The sequence below is a fragment of the Sus scrofa genome, chromosome 1, assembly GCF_000003025.6.
Source record: "Sus scrofa isolate TJ Tabasco breed Duroc chromosome 1, Sscrofa11.1, whole genome shotgun sequence".
Taxonomy (NCBI): Eukaryota; Metazoa; Chordata; class Mammalia; order Artiodactyla; family Suidae; genus Sus; species Sus scrofa.
This window is the reverse complement of record NC_010443.5, coordinates 272732987-272741677: the sequence shown is the minus strand read 5'-3', so window position 1 is coordinate 272741677 and position 8691 is coordinate 272732987.

Below are 8691 nucleotides of genomic sequence, written 5' to 3'. Positions count from 1 at the left end.
AAGATGCAGGTTTGATCCCTGCTGGCCACGCTTAGTGGGTTAAGGACTTAGGTCACAGATGTGGCTCAGATCCCAAGTTGCTGTGGCCGCAGCAGCAGCTCCAATTCGACTCCTTACCTCTCTGTGCCTGGGGCACCCAAACCCATCACAGAGGCTTCAGGGCTGCTTTATTTATTTATTTTGCTTTTGGGGGCCACACCTGTGGCATGAGGAAGTTCCCAGGCTAGGGGTCAAATCAGAGCTGCAGCTGCTGGCCTACACCACAGCCACAGCAAAGCAGGATCCAAGCCGAGTCTGCAACCTACATCACAGCTCACAGCAATACCAGATCCTTAACCCACAGAGCAAAGCCAGGGACCGAACCTGCAACCTCATGGTCACTAGTCGGGTTCTTTCCACTATGCCATGCCATAACGGGAGCTCCTGTTTTATTTCTTTTTTGTTCCTCTCCACCCCACTACCCCCCACCCCACAGAGCTTCCTGAGGGCAGGGCTTGGTGGGCCTGGTCCCTCACTGCCTCCCTAGGCTTTGACTCAGGCCAGGCATGGGGCAGATGCTCTGGAAGTAGTTCTTCAGCGACTGAGGCCCTTGACTCCTTTGAACCTTCAGTTCAAGCCAGCCTCAAGGTCAGAGCACAGCCATGGGCACACTAAGTGGAGGCTGTCAGCTGGGGGGTGTTCCCAGGGTGCACAGAAATGCGGGGCTGGGAGGAGGGGAAGAGAAGGCCTCCTCCCCACCACCCTGAGCTTCCCAAGGGCCAGGCCCTTGTCCTACCTGAGATCCACAGTGGAGAGGTCAGAGCGGCCGTGAGGCTAGGCTGGGAGGAGGAGGAGGGTACCAGGGAGAATCAGGAGCCCAGTTAAAGAAGCAGCTGTGGGGAGTTCCCATTGTGGCTCAGCTGAAATGAATCCGACTAGTATCCATGAGGATGCGGGCTTGATCCTGGCTTCAATCAATGGGTTAAGGATCTGGCGTTGCCCTGAGCTGCAGTGTAGGTTGCAGACGTAGGTCAGATCCAGTGTTGCTGTGGCTGTGGTGTAGACCTACAGCTCTCACCACCTCCTGTGCCCGGATTGGGGTGGGAGCCGGGGGTGGCCAGTGTGTACCACCCTCGCACAGGGGAGACGCAGCTGCTGCTCAGCACAAGACACAAAGGTGGGCCTTCCACGGCCAACCCTGGGGGCTGAGCTGCCCCCCACCCCCTGCTGCTCAGAGCCCCTCCCCCAGAGACAGGCCTGGGAGCCGGTTCTCTCCTCTCCAGTCCCAGAATCTTGGCCTCAGCCTGGGGCTTTGCAGGAGCTCTGCCATCCCGAAGCTTCGAATGCTGTGTGCCCACCTCAAGTAGAGTGTCCATCTCATCCTGGGGGGCCGGCTGCACCCCCTGGTCCTCATCAGGGTGCCCGGACACCGGCCCTCACAACTGGAAAGGTTATGCCTGCTTCATTTTTGGTTTCACGTGGTGTGTGTGTGAGCGCTGGCAGGGGGCCGGCGGGGGTGGGGGGTGTCTGTTTAGGGCTGCACCCATGGCGTAAGGAAGTACCCAGGCTAGGGGTCCCATGGCAGCTGCAGCTGCTGGCCTACACCACAGCCACAGCAATACCAGATCCAAACTGCGTCTGGGACCTACACCACAGCTCACGGCAACACTGGATGCGTAACCCACGGAGCGAGGCCAGGGATCGAACCCGCGTCCTCATGGATACTAATTGGGTTCACTACCACTGAGCCACATCCGAACCCCCTGAAAGAGATTATTTCTATTTGGGGAGTCTGGAACAGGATTCCCAGTGTAGTCAATTACTACAATAAACATTAATTCTATTCGTCGATCATTCAACAAAAGCTTTTTTTTTTGGCCTCGCCAGAGATATGCAGAAGTTCCTGGGTCAGGGATTGAACCTGAGCCACAGCAGTGACCTGAGCTGTGGCAGTGGCAATGCTGGATCCTTAATCCACTGCACCACCAGGGAACCCTCAACAAAACCCATTGTTTTTTTTGCTTTTTTTTTTTTAGGGCCGCACCTGTGGCGTATGGAAGTTCCCAGGCTAGGGATTGAATTGGAGCCGTAGCTGCCAGCCGACACCACAGCCACAGCAACTCAGGATCCAAGCCACATCTGCGACCTACACCATAGCTCACAGCAATGCCAGATCCCTGACCCACTGAGCGAGGCCAGGGATCGAGCCTGCATCCTCATGGAAACCAGTCAGATTTGTTTGCACTGTGCCACTTTGGGAACTCCCCACAAAACCTTTTTAAGTCTCCACTGGGTGCCAGGCAGTAGGTCCCTCCTCAGGAAGGGAGACAGACAATAAACACATAGCTAATTCTCACACCGGGTACTTCTGCATCATACGTGCTCAGAAAAGGCAGCCCGAGGGGGTGCAGTGTGCTGAAGGGGGGGCCCTAGGACACGCCCACTTCCTAGACTCTGAAACCTGTAAATGTCGCCTCACTCAGAAAGAAGGTCTCGGCAGATGTGATCGAGCTGTTGGTTTTGAGATGAGGGGTCTTTCTGGCTCATCCACTGGCCCCTACACCCAATGACAAATATCCTTGGCAGAGAAAGGCTGACGACTGCCTGCACAGAGAAGGGGAGGCTGTGTGACCATAGAGGCAGAGGTTTGAGTGACCCAGGCCCAAGGCTGCTGGAGCCACCAGACACTGGAAGAGGCAGGAAGGGCCCTCCCCTCCAGCCTCTGGAGGGACCCAGACCCCGGGGTCCCCTGATTTCAGACTTCTGCCCTCCAGAGCTGTGACAATAAAACTTCATTGGGTTTTGAACCCCCTAAATTGTGGTCATTTTTATGTCAGCCATGGGAAACTCATACAGGGCAGAGTCTTTGAGGTTTAAAGTATTTTCAGGATTCATGTTTGAGTCCTGACACACTCCGTCATGAGTGGGGCAGTTTCCCTCCTTCCTCTCTCTCTCCCTTTCTTCCGTCTGTCTGTCTTCCTTGCTTTCTTTTCTTTCTGTCACACTCATGGCATGCAGAAGTTCCCAGGCCAGGGATGGAAACTGCGCCACAGCAGTGACAACGCCAGATCCTTAACCCACTGAGCCACCAGGGAACCCCTCTCTCCACTTCCTGGAAGTCATTACAGCACGGCAGGCCCTCCCTTATCCCTCACCCCTTTCATGAGACCAGAGATCCCTGTTCCTGAGGCTGGGGGCTCTCTCTGTGTTGAATGCCCCACTTGGGACCAGGAGGGCTGGATGGCAGCAAGAGGCGTTTCGCACATGCTGGCTGGACGCCCTCCGTGTGCGGGACTCTGTGCCAGGCGCGGGGAACCCCAGTGAAGACAGTGAAACAGGCAGAGATCAGGTCTGATCAGCTGAGACAGACAGCTGGCAAAGGAAGTAAACCATCACCTGACACAGTACCAGGCAATGAGGCTTCGAGGAAAACTAAGCCCAGTTTATGCTGAGTTTTCCTGCAAAGGAACACCCCACCCCACTCCTCCAGACCCCAGCTCTCCACCAGGTCCACAAAGGCTCACATCCTCCCTGGGCAGCTGGGCACCCGGTGTCCCAGCCCTGCTCCCTGGCTGAGGACACACAGCTGCCCTGTTGGCACAGGGACCCTAGGGCGGGTGACAGGGGCTACTGGCAGCCTGGCTGGCTGATTGGAGCAGAGTAGGAGCCGACCAGAGATCTCAGCACCTTGCAACCGCCATATCGGACTCCTGAGTCCTGGCTGGGCAGCCCATTGCTTGGGGTTACCTGCGATGGGAGGGTTTATTGATCCTCTATTAACCGCGGGCAAGGAAGGCTTTGGAAAATGGACCCCAGAATCTGAATCTTCCCCCCTGGGCCACTGGATCGGCCTCTGAAGCACACAGTGAGTGCGCACTTCCCAGTAGGACCTGGGTGGATTCTCGCACCCTTCGGACGCGAGAGAAGGCGTAGTGTTCATTTTCAGCCACGAGGTGGCGACAGAGCGTCCCCGTGGACAAACACCGCCACCTGGTGGTCATCCACGCCCATGACACCCTGGAAGAAAGGGCGCAGTGGCCACACGGAGCAGAGCCGGCGTGGGGCCGCGGTCAGCAGCCTGTTCCCTCTCAGGTCCGACCTGGGGGAGACGTGGCGACCCCTCTCCCCGGCTGCGCACGTCCGAGGCCATCCCGGTCCGGAATCGTCCCACACCGCGCCGCCGCGGCGAGGCAGAGGATGGGGCGTGGGGAATGGCGTTTAAACAGAGGGTCCCGTTTTCCCTCTGCTTTCGAGTGGGACAGAACGTTTGTTTTCCTCGTCGGCTGCTTTTCCAACGCGAAATAACTAAATACTAGAGGGCTGAACGTCCACGTTTGTCCATAAATAGAGTTTATGCTGCCAAGTTAGACATTGTCAAAACTGTGCCTATGGAGTTCCCGTCGTGGCGCAGTGGTTAACGAATCCGACTAGGAACCATGAGGTTGCGGGTTCGGTCCCTGGCCTTGCTCAGTGGGTTAACGATCCGGCGTTGCCGTGAGCTGTGGTGTAGGTCGCAGACTCAGCTCAGATCCTGCGTTGCTGTGGCTCTGGCGTAGGCTGGTGGCTACAGCTCCGATTCAACCCCTAGCCTGGGAACCTCCATATGCCGCGGGAGCGGCCCAAGAAATAGCAACAACAACAACAGAAGACAAAACTGTGCCTAGGCAAAGGCAGCATTTCAGCGACGTGAATGCAAGGCGGGCATCTGGCGCCCTCACCTGCAGGTGCCCTGGCTCCGCGAGGCCATGGGAGGTGGCGGTCCTTGTGCCAGGCTTTATACGCAGGGACAAGGTAAGATAGTTGAACTGCATGCAGCTGGCTAACACTGCTGTCTCTTCCTTTCTGAACACCCCCACCCTAGGGTTCGTTCGCATTTCCCCTTGGCTCAGGAGCCCCTGAAAAATGTGTTCTGTTGTCACCTTTGTTTGTTTTTGCTTTTTAAGACCCTCCCATGGCATCTGGAGGTTCCCAGGTTAGGGGTCCATTCGGAGCTACAGCTGCCAGCCTACGCCGCAGCCACAGCAACACCAGATCCTTAACGCCCTGAGCGAGGCCAGGGATCGAACCTGCATCCTCACTGACCCTATGTCCAGTTCTTAACTCGCTAAGACACGACAGAAACAAACTCCCACTTTTTTTTTTTTTTTTGGCCTAACACAATTGAAATGGGTCGTTCCCTGGTGGCTCAGACAGTTAAGGATGTGGCATTGTCACTGCAGCAGCTTGGGTCGCTGCTGTGGCACGGGTTAGCTCCCTGGCCCAGGAACTTCTATATGCTGTGGATGCAGCCAAAATAGATAAATAAATAAATAAATAAACAAACAAAGAACAGGAGAAATATATTCTTCTACAGCTGTGGGGCTAGAAGCCCAAAATCAAGGTCTGGACATGGCCCCGTGCTCTCCCTGGGCTCAGGGGTGACAGAGGCGAGAAGCCGTTCCATCCCTTCTCTTGGTGTCTGCTGTTGACGTTCTGGCTGTGTGGGTGCTTCGCGCCAACCTCTGGTCACCGGGTGAGCTTCCCTCTGCGTGTCTGTATCTTTGCAGGGCTTCTCGCTCTGTGTCAGTTTGTGTTTCTGCTTCTATTTTTTTAAAAGGAGATATGGATATTATTTTATTGAAGTACAGTTGATGAAAATGTAATTGACAGGTGTCCCATACAGTGATTCCCAGGATTTAAAGGTTATACTCCATTTAGTTGGGATAAGATATTGGCTTATTCCAAACGTCGTATAATATAGGCTTGTGGCTTATTTTATATCTACTAGTTTGTACCTTCTAATGCCCTTCCCCTATCTTGTCCCGCCCTGCTTCCTTCTCCCCACTGGGAACCACTTGTTTTGTTCTCTGGGAGTCTGCTTATTTTTTGTTATATTTACCAGTTTGTTGTCGTTTTTAGGTCCATGGATAAATAATACCAGACAGTATTTGCCTTTCTCTGTCTGGTTTATTTCATTGAGCACAGTACCCTCCAAGTCCATCTCCATTGCTACAATGGCAAAAGTTCATTCTTTTTCGTGGCTGAGTAGTATTCCGTTATGTATCCATACCACATCTTTCTGGTCCCTTGGTCTGTTGATGGACACTTAGGTTGCTTCCATGTCTTGGCTGCTATAAATAGTGCTGCTGTGGACATTGGGATGCGTGTCTTTTTTGAATTAGTGTTGTTGTTGTTTTTATTTGTTTATTTATTTTTGGTCTTTTTTTTTTTTTTTTTTGCCAATTCTAGGGCCGCTTCTGCGGCATATGGAGGTTCCCAGGCAAGGGGTCCAATAGAGCTGTAGCCACCAGCCTACATCAGAGCCACAGCAACTCGGGATCCGAGCCACATCTGCAACCCACACCACAGCCTACGGCAACACCAGATCCTCAACCCACTGAGCAAGGCCAGGGATGGAACCCACAACCTCTTGGTTCCTAGTTGGATTTGTTAACCACTGAGCCACGAGGGGAACCCCAGTGTTGTTGTTATTTTTAGATATATATACCCAGGAGTGGAATTGCTGGGTCATATGGTAATTTTAGTTTTAGTTTTGTTTTTTGTTTTGTCTTTTTGCCTTTTCTAGGGCTGCTCCCGCGGCATATGGAGGTTCCCAGGCCAGGGGTTGAATCAGAGCCGTAGCCACTGGCTTATGCCAGAGCCACAGCAACACGGGATCTGAGCCTCGTCTGCAACCTACACCACAGCTCATGGCAACGCCGGATTGTTAACCCACTGAGCAAGGCCAGGGATCAAACCTGCAACCTCATGGTTCCTGGTTGGATTCGTTAACCACTGCGCCACGATGGGAGCTCCCTAGTTTTAGTTTTTGAGAATGTCACTTCTGTGACAGTTACTGCTGGTCATCTTATGTAGGCATGGCTTCCAGAAGTCTTAAAACCCTCTGTGCCCACTTGCTGGGGGTGTGATATGAAGGTCCAGGGCCAAAGGTGGTGCAGCAGTCAGAGCGGGAGCCAGTCTATGGAAGAACCTCCCATCAGCAGCCATGTAAAACTGTGAGCAGAGGATGGAGTTTCCGTCGTGGCTCAGTGGTTAACGAACCCGACTAGTATCCATGAGGATGCAGGTTCGATCCCTGGCCTCCTCAGTGAGTTAAGGATAAGGCGTTGCCATGAGCTGTGGTGTGTGTGTCAAAGACGGCTTGGATCCCACGTTGCTGTGGCTGTGGCGTAGGCTGGCGGCTACAGCTCTGATTTGACCCCTGGCCTGGGAACCTCCATATGCTGCAGGTGCGGCCCTGAAATAGAAGACAAGAAAATGAAGTAAAATTGTGAGCCGAGAAATATAAAGTGGTGCAGCTGCTGTGGACAACAGTATAGTGGATCCTCAAAAACTAAAAATAGAACTGCCATATGATCTAGCAATTCCACTCCTGGAGTACTCCAAAATAAATTAAAAGCAGGGTCTTGAAAACATCTTTCCACCGCCATGTTCATGGTAGCGTGATTCACAATAGCCAAATGGCAGAAACAACCCCAGGGAAGGGTCCTTTGACAGATGAATGGATAAACAGATACAGTCTGTCCGTAGAATGGAGTATTACTCAGCCTTAAAAAAGAAGAAAATTCTGACACCTGGATGAATCTTGAGGATACGATTCTAAGTGGAATAAACCCGTCAGGAAAAGACACATACTGCCTGCTTCCACTTATATGAGAGACCTGGAGTCGTCAAATTCACGGAGGTGGAAAGTGGAAGGTTGGTTGGCAGGGGCAGGGGCAGGGGGAGTTAGTGTTTAATGGGCGCCAAGTTTCAGTTCGAAAGATGGAAAAGTTGCAAGATCAAAGATGGTGATGCCTTTCCAATAACGTGAACGCAGTAATGCTGCGCCACTGTGTGCTTGGAGAAGGAAAGGTGGGCGTCGCACGGCAGTGGCCTGCTGGCTGCTGTGGCGCAGGTCCGAGCCCTGGCCTGGGAACTTTCCTATGCCCCAGGGGTGGCCAAAAAAAAAAAGGTGACGCTGGGGCGTTCCCGGGTGGTCTAAGGGTTAGGATTTGGCGCCTTCATCGCTGCGGCCCCAGTACCGTCCCTGGTCTGGAACTGAGGTCCCATGTCAAGGCACTGCATGTGGCAACCACCCCCCCAAAAAAGACAATATTAAAAAAAGGGAAGATGATCAATTTTATGATTTTTAACCAATTTTTTTTTTTTTTTTGTCTTAGCAGAAGGTTTGATTCTCATTAACAGTCAAAATAGGGAGTTCCCACTCTGGCACAAGGGCATTGGCAGCATCTCTGGAGTGCTGGGATGCAGGTTCCATCCCTGGACCGGCACAGCGGACTGAGCACCTGGCGATCCCATAGCTGCGGCGTGGGTTGCAGCTGTGGCCCAGATCTGATCCCCGGCCTGGGAACTCCACAGGCTGTGGAACAGCCAGAAAAGAAAAAAGTCGAAATGGAAGTTCTCCCCCATCAGGAATAGATGATCAAGTCTTAACAGAAAGAATAATGTTATGAAGCTGCAAACAAGGTTTTGGTTTTTGTTTTTGTCTTTTTAAGGCTGCACCTGCGGCATATGGAAGTTCCCAGGCTAGGGGTCGCATCGGAGCTGCAGCTGCTAGCCTGCACCACAGCCACAACAACCAGGGATCCAAGCTTCATCTTTGACCTGCAACCTACACCACAGCTTGTGGCAATGCCAGTCCTTAACCCACTAAGCAAGGCCAGGGATTGAACCCATATCCTCACAGAGACAACATCAGGTTCTTTTTTT